The following is a 21425-nucleotide window of genomic DNA, read 5'->3' as shown; positions in this document are numbered from 1 at the left end:
CGATGAGCACAGATAACAGGTATTGTTGTGTCGTCACTACAGCTGGAGTAATTACTCTCTTTGTAATCAACAACATGTCTGTTTCAGTATGTTAAAGATCATGCTACACAATAAACAACAATAATTGAAATTTAAGAGTTACATCAAATTAAGGAGTTTTTTGTTTACATCAAATTAAAAAGTTCCTCATTAACATAAAATTAAAGAGTTTATCGTTTACATCAAATTAAAGTTAATTGCTTACATCAAATTAAGAGGTAATCTTACATCATTTAAAGAGTTTTTTACATCATTAAAGAGTTTTTTTACATCAAATTAAAGAGTTTTTTACATCAAATTAAAGAGTTCATTGATTACATCAAATTAAAGAGTTTTGTTTACATCAAATTAAAGAGTTCTCGTTTACATCAAATTTAAAGAGTTCATGGTTTACATCAAATTAAAGAGTTCTTGGTTACATCAAATTAAAATTTTTAATCAAATTAAAGAGTTCATTATTTTACATCAAATTAAGAGAGTTCTTCGTTTACATCAAATATTAAGAGTTCATGGTTTACATCAAATTAGAGAGTTCTTCGTTTACTCAAATTAAAGAGTTCTTCATTTACATCAAATTAAAAAGTTTATCATTTTTATCAAATTTAAGAGTTCTTTATCTACATCAAATAGAATTTCAATAGAAAAGGGGCTATGAAACAGTGTTCTTTATATATATCACATTTAGTCTGGATATGAGACATTAGGAGCTTCAAGACATGTACATAAGTTGTTAATTTGTAATCACATATTATCTTATTAACAAGGATCGGTTCCGGACCTGTTGTAGACCACAAAGACTGATTGTGTAAGGTTCCTATGTTCTCTTTGCCTTTTCACAAAGTGCATCTTGTATTAATTTGATTTCCTGACACCCTGTCTTTCTAGCAGAGATCAATGCCAATTCTTGAGAAGATCAAGATGGTGGTGTTTGGTGTTAACAAGGTCTTGTCTGGTTCTGCAAGTTCTCTCTGGGTTACTTGAATCTACCAGGGATTCTGAATCTGATGGTAGATTCCGACAGTTCAGCTTAAATTGTTCCACAGATGGTTATAATTCATGTAGAATTTAGAGTGCAAAAAAGGTTTTTTGCAGTTGACCAGCATTCTGGACTGACTCTAGAGCTAGATATGTGAAATATATAAAGTGAAAAACTGAAGATAAATACAAGATAAATAATACAGTACTATATGTAACCTCTGGTAACTCTAGATAAAAAAATGCCTTAGCAAAAGTTGCTAAAACCTTTCTTTTTTCTTTAGCAAAAAAGAAATGTTTTTAAGCAGAACATACTTAGTGCCCAACAAAGAAACTTGTCTTTTTAAAAATTATGATATCTACAATAGCGCATAGGGCAACATTTGCAATGCTTTTAATTGCTGAAAGTAAACTAAGAAAATAGTAAAAGAACATGATATTTTCATACTGTTCCACTTATTCCTCCCTATTCTTCAAGGCCATAACCAGGCCATTATTTTTTCAGTGTAACACTTGGAATGAAAAATGTTTAGGAACTTGAATTCCATCTTAAATCATATGGATTTGATAGCTCAGGTATTTAGAATGAAAAAAGAAATGAAATTACAAATTCATTTTCTTATTCAGCAAAACAAAAAGGCTTAGCAATAAATGCTAAAACGATTATTTTTATTTTAGCAATTAGTGTCTTCCATTAGCAAAATGCCCAAAATGCTATCCATAGAGTGAGCACAGGTAACCAATATGAAGTATGGTATTCCGTAAAATATCATAATATAATTAGCAACTGGATAAAAAATGTAGTGTTATTGGAAGCAGTAGTGACATTTAAAATGATGTTTGATAGAAAAAAAACATAGGCAGGTGGACATGGGAGAGTTGGTAGGTATTGTTTGTGATATCAATCTGTCGGTGTCTGTTTTGACATTTGATGTTCTATATAGGTCATGTCTGGAAAAAAAATTAGATAAAAATGTGCACTAAATGTACACGTACAGACAGTATAACTAGGTATAAACAATGTATTATCAGTGATCTTGATAGTGCGAATCAATTGATTTCATTACTTCGTGATCCTACAGACTCAAATTTGTTTACTTTTATAAATCTGCATGTTGATGATGGTTTCATGTCTGATAAATAGACCACTGAGTTAATGTTCTTGTAGTTTACTTGGAGACACATAGACAAGAGTGGTTTCATCGTATTTTGGTTTCATTGTATTTTGAAACGGAGGTCATACAAACATTATTAGCGTCAAAACCTTGGTAACCGTGTAGCCCTTCCAAAATAAGTTTTGTTAGGTGTAGAAGATAGGGTCGCGACATAGAAGATAGGGTCGCGACATATTACCACTAGCCTACGTCTGGGCTCCGTGTTTGAATCCCTTGGTTGCCATGTACTGACCGCTGGTTTGTGATTTTTCTCTGTGTACTCCAGCTTTCCTTCACTATCAAACCTGGCACATCCTTAAATAAATGACACTGGCTGTTATAAGAATGTAAAAATAAAATAAAAAAAAAAAGAAGAAAATTTTTGGTTGACTGGTTTGTTACTAGAGAGCGCAGTCATATGTAATCTGTGGTCTCTCTATATAGGTTTCTCTCTGTATTGTCAGTATAAGATTCTTCCAATTTGTAGCTCATTGCAGGTATACTTTTTAAGTTCTGGAGAAATTGTTTGTCCTTTATTTTGATGTTAGATAAGAAGAATGTCAGAATTATGATTGAAACAGGTAAATATCTTGAGATGTTGCCGATGGTTAGAACTAGAAAAATCAATTAGTTATTATATGGCCCATCTGACCCTAATATTCTATACTGGCCTTGGGCGATGTCTTCATTTAGAACACGAGTCCAATAACATTATCAATATACCTTGCCATTGTTCCTTAAAACTATCCTTATTGTGTATAATGTAATACTGATTAGCCTTGTTACCAGATTGGCTTCGTTTTGTAGTCAGTACTAAACGGTACATTTGTCAGAACCTATAAAGCTACCATCCCATTGTTCTATAATTAAACAAAAAAAGGTACATTACCAGCAATTACAGGACTACAGTTTCAGTAGTTTCCTCCGGAGGAACAGTTTATTTGTACATGACACCTTGAAATGAGCTTTTTATGTTTTACCCAATAAAGACATGTATGTCCTTGCTACAGTTAAGTATCTGTAAAGCTCATCATAGAAATACTAATTAATTAGTTAAGACGACCAGAGACATTCCACCCGGGTCCGTTGTTCAAATTATTCAAGCCCTATTTTGCTGTTGACCTGTGCCACAAATACAAATTGAAGCACACACTAATTTGAAGTTAATTATTATTGGTTGAATTATCATTATTATGACAATAAGTTTTTCTGGTGTTCTTTTTCACAAATTGTCTGTTTTTCAGTCTTAAATCTAGGATGATTATAGGGACATAGATATGGGGCCACAGTGGCAAAGTGGTTAAGATGTGTTCCAACATATTAACCCATTAAGCCTTCCAACTCTGGGTCGGGAGGTCAAATCCCATGTGGGGTATGCACAGTTGCCAGGTACTGACTGCTGGTCAGATATTTTTCTCCAAGTACTCTGGTTTTTCCTCAACTGTTAAATCTGGCACATCCTTTCATGACTGTGGATGTTAATAGGATGTAAAACTAAACAAACCAATCCATCCTAACCTGAGGATAATAGATTTATTACTCATTCACCCCTGAAAATTCATAATGGACTGTCCCAGCCTTTGAATTAGAAGGGTTCAAATGTTTTTTCAGGGGTGAATGAATTAATATTCAATTTGAAGTACTCTGCTAATGGCGTAAATTGCATGTATGGTTGTATGAATATGAAAGTTTCAAGATAGTAAAATGATGTTTGTTTATTATATAAGTCCCACCTACTTGTTTGTGACATCATAATATCCTGCCAAAATTTTTACGTCGCCAGAAGGTGGGACTTTGTACTCATAACATGTCATTTTATTGTTCGAAAACCCCTATATTATTACTATTCTGTGTTTGCATATTACAGAGTTATCTGCCCTTGCGGGTAGATATTGATTGCGACATCATGTGTTTGCAAGCGTAACGTCATATTTTCTGGAGAAAATGACGTGAATTGTGCTCACAAAATAATGACATCACAATGGATACCTTCCCACAAGGGAGTTAACTCTGTAATATGCAAAGGCGGAATATTTCTTTATAGTTCATGCGACCGTTGAGAATGTAAATTTTACAATTCTAAAACAATTATGTAGTCATTTTAAGTTTAATTGGCACTTCTCATTTATGTTCCTATTTGTAATATTTGTGTTTTTATTTATAGATAAATCATTTAATGTTGTTTTGTGGAAATTTTCAGGATTGTTCGTACTCACAGCATAGTTGATGAGAACACATGTGTTTAATCGTAGGTAAGAGACTGCATTTTGGTGAAGTCGTGTTTACGCCCGTTTGTGAACTATGTTGATGGCCCGTGGTACATGCATGCTGTCTCAATGTTGGTTCACAGGTCTCCATGTATAACACTAGTGTTAGCAACATTATATAGTATTAACGCACAGTCTTTTTAGCATACAAATAATTTATTGTTCAGTTTGAAATACATTTGAATATATCAGTGTAGAAATCAACAGATGGTGTAATCATATACAGTACTGCAGTAAAAATATTCTTAAGTCCTGTAACATTCTAAAAATCAATGAATAAAGAAAATATAGATTTCTAGGTCTTTTAAGCTTCTTTTGCAATAATAAAAGCTTTAATTTATAAATTTAGACTTAAAGCAAAAAAAAAAAAAAATTGGAAACGTTTAAATTTGTATTGGGGGAACCTTTATATGGGGTCCTGTAAGATTGAGTAAAGTACAATCCTTAGCCTTAAGAGTCATATAGGTGGTATACCGTAGTCACCGTAATTTGTTCCCAGGGTGCTTAAAAATTATATCAAAGTAGGGGCGCTTACTAGGGAATCAAAATGTAAGTTGTGGAACAAAAACCCAGAAAAGTCAGCCATATTTTAATTTTTCCTGTACTCATGGCAGGTTTATCTGTCACAGTAAACATACATCCGGGATATTGAGATGCATTATTACGCTGTGATTCACATGGGAAAGACTGGCAAGTTCTTGGTATATGGGATACAATGCCAAGAAATTGTTAAATCCATGGCTTGGGGAGGGGGGGGGGTTTACATAACTTAAACTTCTTCTCCAGAATAGGGGATTGAAGGGTGCTTACTGGGTGAGGGGCGCTTATCATGGCAAATATAGTAGACATAGATAGAGTCTTGTAGGTAGAATAGCCTTGTTATGTAGATGGTGTAGCAAGGTACTTATTTGAAGAGAATATGGATTTTCATAAAATACAGTAAAATTCTTTGATTATCGACGTAGGACTGATTGGGAGGGACGTATACTACCTTTGTGATATCATTTTTATGACACGAAGGAAAGTTGTTTTATATCCAAATATAGGAAAGGATGCCATGAATCGGCTCACACTGGTCCATTAATTGTTGTTTTTATCTCCATGGGGAAATGCACAGAGTTTCAGCCTTTGTCCATTCTGTGTGACAATATAAATCAAATTTATGTTTTAATTTCTCATGATAAAACTGTATCAATGAATTTTTTAATTGATTTTTTTTTTGCTCAGCAGTAACTTTCCGTGTAGGTTATATTTTATTGTCACATGCATGCTTGGGTTTCTAACAAACACCAGTATTAACTAGGAGCTATAATGAATCGCACTAGATTTTCATATACATATTTATCAACTCTGCATGAACGAACAAATCCAAATTAATTATTTCTAATTAACTCAGAATATTGTTTATCATATATAGAAAGAGCTGAAATCTAATTGACAAAATATTAATTTCACAACAGTATTTATCGTGTAAATTATTAAGTACTTTTATAAAACTTTTTGCTTGATCAGTGATTCTTATTTGTCCTTATTATTATGATTTAAGGATGAACATATTAATAGCTACACTATTTTTTGGTTTCTTTCATTTGATAAATTACTAGCTTACATAGAATTTCTCATGATTAATATTTATCTCTTAGTTTAGATAACAACATCGAGAGGAATAGAAGACCAAAACTATAAAATGCAGTTTTGGCATTTGTGATTGCTTTGAAAACAGACAATTATAAAATATAGTGATCATACATCAATACTGTAGATATTATCTTTAACTTTGATAGAAAAGAATAAAAAGATTATGTGAATTGTATTGCACTTTCTCTAATTTTATTTCCCACTAGTTGTACAAGGTATATTACCTGAGTATGTTACAAGGTGTAGAATGGTAGAACGTCTAACAGAGGATGGAGATCAGTGACTGTTTTAACTGCATGTGCTTGGATTTTTATCATTTATTACTTTACGAGAGTTCAGAAGCATGCTTCTTGTTTCAATCATTTTTGATATGTATTTATTGTGACATATTTTATTTATAATTTTGCTGTTGGACTGAAGATTATGGAAATGGAAATTGTTTTAGTATATGATAACTTTAATAGGATTAATGATATTCATGTGATTTGGTAACATTATGTAACGAATCGTTTGAATTTCTTCAGCTTCATAAGTCAACATATATTTGTCAGGAATATGTTAGTTTGTTGTGCTATGAAAAAACATCTCATTATATAATGACAATTATAAAACTGTGTTTGTACATAAGTGATGATAAATCAGGTTTAGGTTGTGCTAGGTTGTACCTATGTTCAATAGATACAGAAAAACAGGATTTAATTTCTTGTGTACATTCATCATAAGGACATGCATAATTACTTTTATTTTTCAGAACGCTGCTTTTATAAAGAATATCATGTTCAGTGTTAAGTGAAACATTGATTTGTCGCAGAATAATTATGTTAATATTTAAATGTTGCAAACCAGATCAACTGTTAGTGCACCACCATTACATTTTTGATGTATTTTAAAAAAATTCTGGTATGTCGCATGGCAAATATTTAAAGTGAATAGTCGGGCAAAGAAAACCAGTCTAAATGCGTTCATTGGCCTTCCAAAAGTTCTCACATATTAATACGACGGCCAAGTTCTGCTTACGTTTCCCAGTTCTGACCATTAAAGTAAAGGAAAATTGAAAGCATTGAAAGCGAGGCTGCGTGTAAATGTAACCACGGACATAGTGAGCCGGGAGGACGTTTTAGGATTCCCATACTCTAAATTAATTTCTTCGTACGCAAACAGATTTTTGCGAGAGATTTTATTTTTCTATTTCATAAGAAATTATACTGGATACATTCACACCATTTTTACCGACTTTAGCCATCCTTGCCCGACTGTTCACTTTAAGAAAACATAAAATGTTGTTACTGAAAAATATTTTTATCCTAAACAAAGTGAAAAAATTAAAGTCTGTCTGTACATGTATGTAATATGTTCATTATACAAACATGAAGACATTTAGCTTTAAACAGTTAGAGTGGATTTTATGGGAATTCAATACCGGTCAAATCTATAGTTTTTCCAATATAATTGGAAACAAAATAATTAGATTTGATGGCTCAGTAGGTAAAAACTAAATTAACAGTCGAGGTTAGGTATACACCTGTGATATGTGCACACTAGGAATTTAAAACACAGATGGCACATGCTCACCCGCCTGTGTCGATTTATAGTCTAATTAATGCCATAACAGACAAAGGTTTCATCTTACGCGACCCTATTGTCCCGTGGAAGTCTGATAGTCCTGTAGAAGTCATGTTGAAGTGGCTAAGACATGCAACTTTGAATTTGTCTCATCTTACAATGGAAACAATACAATCCTGATCTATTGGTGCCTGATATTAAATCAATTCATTCAGAGCTTCGGTTAAACATTTTATATGCATTACAAATTAAACCCCAATCTTCCTCTCAGACTTAACCTGCCAATGATAAGTATAGAAAATATCAATGAGGGGAAAAAAGTTCCCATTCCCAGCCCCGAACATTTAAACACGATTGTTTACGTTTAGTACCATTTTCATATTGTACTATTGTATGGCTTTGCTTTACGATTCCCAACATTTGACGGTAGCCAGGACGACAACGCTGGAATCCTTAGGGATTTAGATCGCATTTCTGAATGTGTAGATCTATTATTCATGGCCATTTCTACCTTTATTTGTCGGTAGCTCATTGCGATTATATTACAGATGGTGGTTCGTAACCACAGTCTCACTGAACAGAACAAGCAATTGGATAGTGGTCGGCGAGATCAGACTTCACCATTTGTCTTGTAGACGTGACAAATTTGATCTACTGCCCATTGTTATGTACAGGACATTATAACCTTTTATGATTACTAGACTACCGATACGACTCATAAGAACATATTTTACCTTAGTTTCAATTATTCCTGTTGTATTATCGGACAGTTTAGTGTTTTTATACGGCTGGATTATCTTCAGCCTCACATTAAGTGAACTTCCAACGGTAGTCTTCGGTAGAGCTGGCAAGACACAACAAGCATTGTATACCTACAATGAGATTAGCCTGCTGCATATTTCAGTACTTTAGTACTCTGGGTATTAGCTGATGGTTTGCTAGTCCATTACCGCTAAAATGTAATCAAAATCACCCTCACCCATCCAAAGTCGGCCCTAAACACTACTCCATACCATTTCACTGAGGACAGAGGCTTCCCTTCGGAATTCTCCCACGATAATGTAATAAACCAAGCTTTTGGTGGAGTTTCATTGATTTTTTTACTCTATATTGATAGACATTTCAACTATTGAGGACAGGACTGAAATTTAAACTGATTTAATTTCAACTAATTACTGATCCTCATTTGTGTAAACGAACATTAGGGATTGTTTTGATGTTGTCTAAAGTTCAGGTAAGGGCAGACGACTCCAAAGATGGCAAAAGACTGAAAAATCAATGACTTCATTGTTCAAAATTTCTTTTTGATTTTAAATTTTGCTGGTCCAGTAGCTACATATACCTGGTAGTATGGCCAAAATAATGCTTCATAGAAAGAGATATCAATAAAAAAATAAAATATAAAAAAACAACTTATTCACCTGTTTTTTAATCTATACAAATTGAAATTTAATTGTCAAAAGACACATTAAAAGCAATTTCTATCCATTTTAGACATTTTAACCAGCTGTCAAACTTACTATCATCAGTATGCTATAAAACCTTGACAGGACGATATTATTACTGCAATAGGTGAGGGGTATAAATGTGATTGGCTGATTACTGGATAGTACCTGGTCAATAGAGAGTAACTGGTGTACAGCAACAGGTGTAGGATATATGTCTGTAGGGTTCTGAGTATAGAACATGTAGGATATATGTATGTAGGGTTCTGAGTATAAAACAGGTGTAGGAGGATATATGTATGTAGGGTTCTGAGTATAAAACATGTGTAGGATATATGTATGTAGGGTTCTGAGTATAAAACAGGTGTAGGATATATGTATGTAGGGTTCTGAGTATAAAACTTAGGATAGTTTAGGATAAAACAGTGTAGGATATATGTATGTATGTAGGGTTCTGAGTATAAAACATGTAGGATATATGTATGTAGGGTTCTGAGTATAAAACAGGTGTAGGATATATGTATGTAGGGTTCTGAGTATAAAACAGGTGTAGGATATATGTATGTAGGGTTCTGAGTATAAAACAGGTGTAGGATATATGTATGTAGGGTTCTGAGTATAAAACAGGTGTAGGATATATGTATGTAGGGTTCTGAGTATAAAACAGGTGTAGGATATATGTATGTAGGGTTCTGAGTATAAAACAGGTGTAGGATATATGTATGTAGGGTTCTGAGTATAAAACAGGTGTAGGATATATGTATGTAGGGTTCTGAGTATAAAACATGTGTAGGATATATGTATGTAGGGTTCTGAGTATAAAACAGGTGTAGGATATATGTATGTAGGGTTCTGAGTATAAAACAGGTGTAGGATATATGTATGTAGGGTTCTGAGTATAAAACATGTGTAGGATATATGTATGTAGGGTTCTGAGTATAAAACAGGTGTAGGATATATGTATGTAGGGTTCTGAGTATAAAACAGGTGTAGGATATATGTATGTAGGGTTCTGAGTATAAAACATGTGTAGGATATATGTATGTAGGGTTCTGAGTATAAAACAGGTGTAGGATATATGTATGTAGGGTTCTGAGTATAAAACAGGTGTAGGATATATGTATGTAGGGTTCTGAGTATAAAACATATTGTAGGATATATGTATGTAGGGTTCTGAGTATAAAACAGGTGTAGGATATATGTATGTAGGGTTCTGAGTATAAAACATGTGTAGGATATATGTATGTAGGGTTCTGAGTATAAAACAGGTGTAGGATATATGTATGTAGGGTTCTGAGTATAAAACATGTGTAGGATATATGTATGTAGGGTTCTGAGTATAAAACAGGTGTAGGATATATGTATGTAGGGTTCTGAGTATAAAACATGTGTAGGATATATGTATGTAGGGTTCTGAGTATAAAACAGGTGTAGGATATATGTATGTAGGGTTCTGAGTATAAAACAGGTGTAGGATATATGTATGTAGGGTTCTGAGTATAAAACAGGTGTAGGATATATGTATGTAGGGTTCTGAGTATAAAACAGGTGTAGGATATATGTATGTAGGGTTCTGAGTATAAAACAGGTGTAGGATATATGTATGTAGGGTTCTGAGTATAAAACAGGTGTAGGATATATGTATGTAGGGTTCTGAGTATAAAACAGGTGTAGGATATATGTATGTAGGGTTCTGAGTATAAAACATGTGTAGGATATATGTATGTAGGGTTCTGAGTATAAAACAGGTGTAGGATATATGTATGTAGGGTTCTGAGTATAAAACAGGTGTAGGATATATGTATGTAGGGTTCTGAGTATAAAACAGGTGTAGGATATATGTATGTAGGGTTCTGAGTATAAAACAGGTGTAGGATATATGTATGTAGGGTTCTGAGTATAAAACATGTGTAGGATATATGTATGTAGGGTTCTGAGTATAAAACAGGTGTAGGATATATGTATGTAGGGTTCTGAGTATAAAACAGGTGTAGGATATATGTATGTAGGGTTCTGAGTATAAAACAGGTGTAGGATATATGTATGTAGGGTTCTGAGTATAAAACAGGTGTAGGATATATGTATGTAGGGTTCTGAGTATAAAACAGGTGTAGGATATATGTATGTAGGGTTCTGAGTATAAAACAGGTGTAGGATATATGTATGTAGGGTTCTGAGTATAAAACAGGTGTAGGATATATATGTATGTAGGGTTCTGAGTATAAAACAGGTGTAGGATATATGTATGTAGGGTTCTGAGTATAAAACAGGTGTAGGATATATGTATGTAGGGTTCTGAGTATAAAACATGTGTAGGATATATGTATGTAGGGTTCTGAGTATAAAACAGTGTAGGATATATGTATGTAGGGTTCTGAGTATAAAACAGGTGTAGGATATATGTATGTAGGGTTCTGAGTATAAAACAGGTGTAGGATATATGTATGTAGGGTTCTGAGTATAAAACATGTGTAGGATATATGTATGTAGGGTTCTGAGTATAAAACAGGTGTAGGATATATGTATGTAGGGTTCTGAGTATAAAACAGGTGTAGGATATATGTATGTAGGGTTCTGAGTATAAAACAGGTGTAGGATATATGTATGTAGGGTTCTGAGTATAAAACAGGTGTAGGATATATGTATGTAGGGTTCTGAGTATAAAACAGGTGTAGGATATATGTATGTAGGGTTCTGAGTATAAAACAGGTGTAGGATATATGTATGTAGGGTTCTGAGTATAAAACAGGTGTAGGATATATGTATGTAGGGTTCTGAGTATAAAACAGGTGTAGGATATATGTATGTAGGGTTCTGAGTATAAAACAGGTGTAGGATATATGTATGTAGGGTTCTGAGTATAAAACAGGTGTAGGATATATGTATGTAGGGTTCTGAGTATAAAACAGGTGTAGGATATATGTATGTAGGGTTCTGAGTATAAAACAGGTGTAGGATATATGTATGTAGGGTTCTGAGTATAAAACAGGTGTAGGATATATGTATGTAGGGTTCTGAGTATAAAACAGGTGTAGGATATATGTATGTAGGGTTCTGAGTATAAAACAGGTGTAGGATATATGTATGTAGGGTTCTGAGTATAAAAAACAGGTGTAGGATATATGTATGTAGGGTTCTGAGTATAAAACAGGTGTAGGATATATGTATGTAGGGTTCTGAGTATAAAACAGGTGTAGGATATATGTATGTAGGGTTCTGAGTATAAAACAGGTGTAGGATATATGTATGTAGGGTTTCTGAGTATAAAACAGGTGTAGGATATATGTATGTAGGGTTCTGAGTATAAAACAGGTGTAGGATATATGTATGTAGGGTTCTGAGTATAAAACAGGTGTAGGATATATGTATGTAGGGTTCTGAGTATAAAACAGGTGTAGGATATATGTATGTAGGGTTCTGAGTATAAAACAGGTGTAGGATATATGTATGTAGGGTTCTGAGTATAAAACAGGTGTAGGATATATGTATGTAGGGTTCTGAGTATAAAACAGGTGTAGGATATATGTATGTAGGGTTCTGAGTATAAAACAGGTGTAGGATATATGTATGTAGGGTTCTGATATAAACAGGGATATATGTATGTAGGGTTCTGAATAAAACAGGTGTAGGATATATGTATGTAGGGTTCTGAGTATAAAAACAGGTGTAGGATATATGTATGTAGGGTTCTGAGTATAAAACAGGTGTAGGATATATGTATGTAGGGTTCTGAGTATAAAACAGGTGTAGGATATATGTATGTAGGGTTCTGAGTATAAAACAGGTGTAGGATATATGTATAGGTTCTGAGTATAAAACAGGTGTAGGATATATGTATGTAGGGTTCTGAGTATAAAACAGGTGTAGGATATATGTATGTAGGGTTCTGAGTATAAAACATGTGTAGGATATATGTATGTAGGGTTCTGAGTATAAAACAGGTGTAGGATATATGTATGTAGGGTTCTGAGTATAAAACAGGTGTAGGATATATGTATGTAGGGTTCTGAGTATAAAACAGGTGTAGGATATATGTATGTAGGGTTCTGAGTATAAAACAGTGTAGGATATATGTATGTAGGTTTCTGAGTATAAAACAGGTGTAGGATATATGTATGTAGGTTCTGAGTATAAAACAGTGTAGGATATATGTATGTAGGGTTCTGAGTATAAAACAGGTGTAGGATATATGTATGTAGGGTTCTGAGTATAAAACAGGTGTAGGATATATGTATGTAGGGTTCTGAGTATAAAACAGGTGTAGGATATATGTAGGGTTGAGTATAAAACAGGTGTAGGATATATGTATGTAGGGTTCTGAGTATAAAACAGGTGTAGGATATATGTATGTAGGGTTCTGAGTATAAAACAGGTGTAGGATATATGTATGTAGGGTTCTGAGTATAAAACAGGTGTAGGATATATGTATGTAGGGTTCTGAGTATAAAACAGGTGTAGGATATATGTATGTAGGGTTTCTGAGTATAAAACAGGTGTAGGATATATGTATGTAGGGTTCTGAGTATAAAACAGGTGTAGGATATATGTATGTAGGGTTCTGAGTATAAAACAGGTGTAGGATATATGTATGTAGGGTTCTGAGTATAAAACAGGTGTAGGATATATGTATGTAGGGTTCTGAGTATAAAACAGGTGTAGGATATATGTATGTAGGGTTCTGAGTATAAAACAGGTGTAGGATATATGTATATGTAGGGTTCTGAGTATAAAAACAGGTGTAGGATATATGTATGTAGGGTTCTGAGTATAAAACAGTGTAGGATATATGTATGTAGGGTTCTGAGTATAAAACAGGTGTAGGATATATGTATGTAGGGTTCTGAGTATAAAACAGGTGTAGGATATATGTATGTAGGGTTCTGAGTATAAAACATGTAGGATATATGTATGTAGGGTTCTGAGTATAAAACATGTGTAGGATATATGTATGTAGGGTTCTGAGTATAAAACATGTGTAGGATATATGTATGTAGGGTTCTGAGTATAAAACAGGTGTAGGATATATGTATGTAGGGTTCTGAGTATAAAACAGGTGTAGGATATATGTATGTAGGGTTCTGAGTATAAAACAGGTGTAGGGATATATGTCTGTAGGGTTCTGAGTATAAAACAGGTGTAGGATATATGTATGTAGGGTTCTGAGTATAAAACAGGTGTAGGATATATGTATGTAGGGTTCTGAGTATAAAACAGTGTAGGATATATGTATGTATGTAGGGTTCTGAGTATAAAACAGGTGTAGGATATATGTATGTAGGGTTCTGAGTATAAAACATGGTGTAGGATATATGTATGTAGGGTTCTGAGTATAAAACAGTGTAGGATATAATGTATGTAGGGTTCTGAGTATAAAACAGGTGTAGGATATATGTATGTAGGGTTCTGAGTATAAAACAGTGTGTAGGATATATGTATGTAGGGTTCTGAGTATAAAACAGGTGTATGATATATGTATATAGGGTCTGAGTATAAAACAGTGTAGGTATGTTGAGTATAAAACAGGTTGTAGGATATATGTATGTAGGGTTCTGAGTATAAAACAGGTGTAGGATATATGTATGTAGGGTTCTGAGTATAAAACAGGTGTATGATATATGTATGTAGGGTTCTGAGTATAAAACAGGTGTAGGATATATGTATGTAGGGTTCTGAGTATAAAACATGTGTAGGATATATGTATGTAGGGTTCTGAGTATAAAACAGGTGTAGGATATATGTATGTAGGGTTCTGAGTATAAAACAGTGTGTAGATATTTGTATGTATATATAGGGATTCTGAGTATAAAACATATAGGATATATGTATGTAGGGTTCTGAGTGGATAATGTATGTAGGTTTCTGAAAAAAACAGGTGTAGGATATATATGTATGTAGGGTTCTGAGTATAAAACAGGTGTAGGATATATGTATGTAGGGTTCTGAGTATAAAACAGGTAGGATGTATGTATAAAACAGGTGTATGGATATATTCTGAGTATAAAACAGGTGTAGGATATATGTATTCTTCTGAGTATAAAACAGGTGTAGGATATATGTATGTAGGGTTCTGAGTATAAAACAGTGTAGGATATATATGTAGGGTTCTGAGTATAAAACATATATGTATGTAGGGTTCTGAGTATAAAACAGGTGTAGGATATATGTATGTAGGGTTCTGAGTATATAAACAATGTATGTAGGTTCTAGGATATATGTTATGTAGGGTTCTGAGTATAAAACAGGTGTAGGATATATGTATATGTAAGGGTTCTGAGTATAAAAACATGTAGGATATATATGTATGTAGGGTTTCTGAGTATAAACACATGTAATGGTGTATATGTCTATGTAGGGTTCTGAGTATAAAACATGTATGTAGGATATATGTTGTAGGGTTATCTGAGTATAAAACAGGTGTAGTAGGATATATGTATATATGTATGTAGGGTTCAGTGTATATGTATGTAGGTTCTGTAGTATAAAACAGGTGTAGGATATATGTATGTAGGGTTCTGAGTATAAAACATGTGTAGGATATATGTCTGTATGTTATGTATAAAAACAGGTGTAGGGTTCTGAGTATAAAACAGGTGTAGGATATATGTCTGTAGGGTTCGGAGTATATAAAACAGGTGTAGGATATATGTATGTAGGGTTCTGAGTATAAAACAAGTGTATGATATATGTATATAGGGGTCTGAGTATAAAACAGGTGTAGGATATACGTATGTAGGGTTCTGAGTATAAAACAGGTGTAGGATATAAACATATGTGAAGAATTCTGAGTACATACATCCTGATCATGTGACCACATGTTGATGTAAACATATCCTGTTTACGCTATCACATCTTATCGTCTACGATTAACAAATCATTAAATTATTATAGACCTTTTATCACCTAATTGTTGAAGATAGGTTGTAACCCATCCACATTGTCACAAATCCAATGGCTCCATCACTACAATGTTGCCTCATTAAAGATAAAGATAATATATATTTAACTTTCATCCTTTTAAGTATTACTATGCACCCATCATTTATAACAAAACAAATATTTGAACATATTGATATCTTCTAGCTGCTTGTCATCTGCATAGAGTATAATAGTATAGTGTCTCCTTGTACATTCTTGCGTCTCCTTGTGATAAGATTATCTCCCCTGTTTGACATTCTTTTGTCTTTTTGTAATAGAATTATCTCCCCTGTTGTACATTTTTTGTCTCTTTGTGGTAGGATTATCTCCCCTGTTGTACATCATTATGTCTCCTTTTAATAGGATTATCTCCCCTGTTGTACATCCTTATTATGTCTCCTTGTGATAGGATTATCTCCTCTGTTTTACACTCTCATTATGTCTCCTTGTGATAGGATTATCTCCCCTGTTTTACACTCTCATTATGTCTCCTTGTGATAGGATTATCTCCCCTGTTGTACCAGACATCACAAAATTTGCCGGCCCGACTGACTTGGACTGCCTTTTTTAACATCCAATCCGGACCAACCTTCAGGCAATTATTGAGTACCAGAAGTCGATAGAAATGGCGTCTGAAGTATTATGCAGGTGTCAAACCTGGCAAAAATATAAACTGCATTAGATAATCATGAAAATAGCTGCCTGGAGTCTTAATAGCTGGAAATTATGTTTACTTCAAAAATTCACATTAATGTTTGGTCCAGCAAAATTTTGTTCAGTCTGGCATTCCGGCTTACTCACAGTTCTTGCCGGTCGGAATGTCCGGCCATTTTTTCATCTTTCCTGATGTCTATTTTACATCCGTATTATGTCTCCTTGTGATAGGATTATCTCCCTGGGATTCATTCTTGTATTTTTGCCTAGCTTCTTTTGTTATTTATTTAACATTCTAACATTCTACAACTAGCCTTCCACCTCTATTCCACAGTGGCTGAATGTGGTTATGGTACCTGATATTCTATCAATGACTAGTCATATTTGTGTTGTGGTTGCTGAATGATTAATGTATCCGACCATCAACATTACACCTGGATGACGAGTTCAAGACCTAATATGGTATTATTGTCAGGAATTAAAAAAAAAGGTGTTTTTCCTTCAGGGCTCAGATATCGATTCCTAACTTGGTGTGCCCTTATATGACCCTGATTGTTGCAGGTATTAGGATGTGAAACAAATCCAAACGGATTTTCAGTAGAAAGGTTCCTGACTGGGGATTACATTAGTTACAAAGTCCTACTTTTACTTGACACTGGTAAAACTCACAATTTAAGGAAATAACCCCCTGAATCTAGGTTGTGTTAAGTAGCCATGAGGGTCATCTTAAGTACATCCACTCGGGGTTTTGGTCGGAGATATTTGTTTCAGTGGTACATGTTCTAATTAGGCAATATGTATGACTAAAGAAATATAATGACTCTCTATTAAAATGGGTAGTTTTACATAACATAGTGTTTGAAGGATGATCACATAAATATGGTTATAGTAACATTTAAGTATTCTATTAGATGACATTGCATGAATACAACCATTAATTTTAATGAGTTGTATAAGGTAGCAATATAAACTTGACATTTTGTCTAAAAACAATTAAATAATAAATGGGTGTAGCTTTTCAACACATGTACCAGCATGTATGTGTAAAACAAAAAATGGCTGGACATATGACAGAAATATTTATGATTGGTCATTTAAAGATATCTTCATATTGATAGGAAAACAAATTACTGTCAAATCTAAATAATGCCCGAATTGTGGATAACATAAAATCATTTCCCAAGTTCTGGATGTAGTAAAGCCTTGTGGCAACACTTATATCCTGGTCGAATCTTGTACTACAGACTTCCTTATTGTTTGGGGTTCCTGTGTCTGTTTATATGATCGATATAGAATATCAATAATATATAAAGCCTAAACCCCTGACAGATATTAGAAGGCCTCTAACGGTCCTAGCAGGGTAGAGCGGCCAGAAGTCCAGGCCCATACCGGTCAATCATGAAAGGGCATGCCCATGAATATTTCAATACACAAGTTAATCGTTATTAGATTAGAGTTTAGCTGCCCCGTTTCCATAAATGACCTATATTTACGAAATGTTTGGCGATTTGCTGGTATCCATTAAGTATTCATTTTGTTGACATTTATATATCTCCAAAGATAAATGTTTTGTACATGTGCTTTCTGTTGGTATTTGATTATCCACTAATCGGAACACATTACACTTTTGAATGTTAAAAACAAATCCAATATAAAAGGTTCATTGTGGGCCAGGCAGATGATGAAATACCTTCAAACATTTAAACTTACCTGTTAATAACAATGTTAGCTTCACAAAATCTATATTGATGGCCTAAGATGAAGTTACAACACCAAACAATTACATTATTCCCTGTGTAGATCTAGGTTCCTTTGACTGAGTTACAGTGCAGCACAGTGATAGTCAGCTGCTGCATGGTAATTAATACAACACCAGGAAACCTAAGACAACCTGATTTTTTGGGAATGGAAATGAAGGTTTTATTTATTTTTAAAAGTAATGTCCAGGAAGTGATGATGAATGTGGTATAATTAAACATAAGATAAATAACTTACTGTATATAACCCCCTTCCCCACGCCACTGAGCTGTATCACCTCACCTATAATCGTCACTATTGACGGTTGGTGACAAACTAAAGAAGAATTACTACGACTCTACAAAATTATCAACCTCATTTAATTGTAGGTGTATAAAGTTTAGTCAAGGTTACATTGGCTTTTTAGAGAACCAAGCAACAACAGCTTTAACTAGTACATTTCTCATTGGTCTGAAAATCAAATACGACCGTGAACAGACAGATCGTTCATTTGATTTTGATCCAAGTTTACATAGTTCCAAATTATACTGACCAAATTGTAGTCTCTTTTTCTGCTGGAATATCAGTGGTACATAATTAGCTTGACTTGATTGTGTAGGCGACTAATGCATAATTTTGTAAAATTGTATTGTATTTAGCGATGAAATGCTATAATGATAGATAATATCCTGTTTGTAGTGATGTACCTTCATTATATACCAATCAACAAAACGTCTCCACCATCATCCTCGATCACTGTGGGCCTGATCACCCGTGTATTGATTATCTCATAGACTAACGGATCATGGAGGAAGGAGAGTTTCCATTGATAACATCGGAGTGTTTGGTAGCTACATCCTAATTTCTACTTTCGGTCCAGTTAAGTGGTCAAGAAACATTTCCATTCTTCATTCCAGTTTGGTCAAGGATTGGAGTTCCATGAAGTTAGCCTGAAGCCCATTACTGTAGGGATATAATTGTATTGGATGCTGATATTTTGCATCAAACTTTTCTTGGAAGTAAAAAATTTGTTGCTCAACTTTTGAATTTCAGCACAATTCTGCAATGAGCCTCAAATCAAGTTATATTTTACTGTCCATTTTAGTGTGATAATAGCTGTGAAGATATCTTTTATATTCATCTTGTTGACAGATCCACTTGAGTTTCTTGTTAGCCATAAATCTGAAGATTTGACACCTGATGATTGTTAACTTCCACTGTAGCCTACGTGGAGTACAGGTACACGAGCGCCTTGAGAGCGCCTTGATCGGTGTGTTGGGGTACTTGGAAGGAAAGGACCAACTTTCCTGCCTTATCTTGGCCTTGTAGTGTGACAGTGAGCAACTTATCTAAATCTGTTTAGAATGAGTCCTACAAGTAACGTTCACAGGTTAAGATGCAATATACACTGCCTTTCTTATCGGGGATCAGAAGGCTATCTAAATTCAAATATTTACCTGTTTTTCAGTCCAACGTTAATGCAGGTTTAATGCAGATAGTGAGGTATGAAAAATGTGGAGTTCAAGATACATTAATCTAACAGCCTTTATATTGTTAATAAAAATGGATAACAAAGCCCAACGCAAAAAAATAATGTTGCTACTAAATGCAAGATATGATAAGCTAAGAGCTATTACGTTGTTAATAAAAAAGGATAAAATGCAATGTTGCTTCCAGATAAAAGAAATGGCTTGGACTTGCACATTTAAAGGATTCTAAAAGACTTCCCAGTATTTGTAGGTTTGTTTATACGTCTTGTTATCATTGGTGTCATGTAAGGACGTTCTAGGCTTATGAGGTGGTAGATAGCTGGAGTATTTGTAGTTAAAAATAAAAATATGAAACAGAGTTGAAATCAGGAAGAGTTTTATTACCACCCTTTATGAATATAAGATTTTGTGTAAACTTTTAAAGAACTTATGGATGGTCGTCTATTTTATCTGCTCTAACATGTCTACAGATGATTGGTACAATCTTGCACCATGCATATTTTATGAATTTTCACTTAAAGTGAAATTTTCATTAACGATAATGAATATGGAAAAGAGCAAGTAAAATGCCAATCTACGAGTATCAATATTTTGAAGTGCCAATCTAATGAGCGCTCAATAATTAACATGACATCAATGTCTTATCGTTACATTTCATCTTTTTTTCCTCTAATATCCTAGCAACAATCAGTTCTATCTTACAGATGAATATGTAATTATGAGTGCTTGATCTTCCTTAGTTTGTAAATTTGTTTACAGAAATATGATTTGTATGGAAATGAAAGATCACAAAGACCAAATAGCAAGTTTGAATTATGATTTGGAATTCATGTCATTTTAAAAATACACCTGACTTGCCAATCAACATGGACGGTGATTTGTAGGGACTGTATTGGTGGAGAAAGGTCACATATAGTGTATGGCCTTCAGTATGTATTAGTATCACTACATGTGTATTACATGTGTCCATATGTGTTGAACAGTTCAAGATGAACTGATGTGATATTTCACAGAAGATACAAAACATGTGATTGTTTTGATGCTTACTAGGCGGCAATTCATATACATTTATTCATTGCCATGAAAACAGTTAAATTCCTCAATATCTATTTGATTTATAAAGCTTACTAGACTCAATAATTCATGATTTTTTTTTTAATTTATTTAGATTCTAATCTTACACAGTTTGCTAGGATATGTGGTTTTGGACATTTAAGAAAATGAGGGGAAGTTCTGTTCTAGTTTCAAGTTTTGGACAAATTGATAGCTACGTACTATTTTAAGAACATTTGTTGGAGGTTTGATATTTCTTGTTTATCTATTTGTGATTTTTTTCATATCAGAAGACTGTAACAGAAAAGCAAATTTCTGGGGGTTTTATCTTGATACTAGGTATACATGCTGAAGTGAGAGGCTGAGGAGAAAAGTCCAGAGTTTGAATTAGAGTTGTTCCCCTTGTGATGCTCTCTCAGCATCTGTGTAACTGGTCTAGCACAGCATTCTGACAGATTTTTAATTTGATTTATTGTTGATATATGTATGAGTAGG

The 21425-nt window shown here is 33.8% G+C and overlaps 1 protein-coding gene across 10 annotated transcripts in view; it reads left to right on the top strand.

The window, feature by feature from the left end:
* The window catches only part of LOC138323840 (RNA binding protein fox-1 homolog 3-like), a 99993-nt gene that overhangs the window by 6228 nt on the left and 72340 nt on the right, over positions 1–21425 (top strand). Inside the window, exon 2 of one of the 10 annotated variants that reach the window (XM_069268719.1) lies at positions 4369–4420. The exons of the other annotated variants lie outside the window; for them this stretch is intronic. The gene's annotated coding sequence lies outside the window, so the exon portion shown is untranslated. The remainder of the gene's footprint in view (positions 1–4368; positions 4421–21425) is intronic. 10 annotated transcript variants of the gene reach the window in all.

The sequence above is a fragment of the Argopecten irradians genome, chromosome 5 (genome assembly GCF_041381155.1).
Source record: "Argopecten irradians isolate NY chromosome 5, Ai_NY, whole genome shotgun sequence".
In the NCBI taxonomy this organism is placed as follows: Eukaryota; Metazoa; Mollusca; class Bivalvia; order Pectinida; family Pectinidae; genus Argopecten; species Argopecten irradians.
This window is presented reverse-complemented; position numbering and strand designations above follow the sequence as displayed.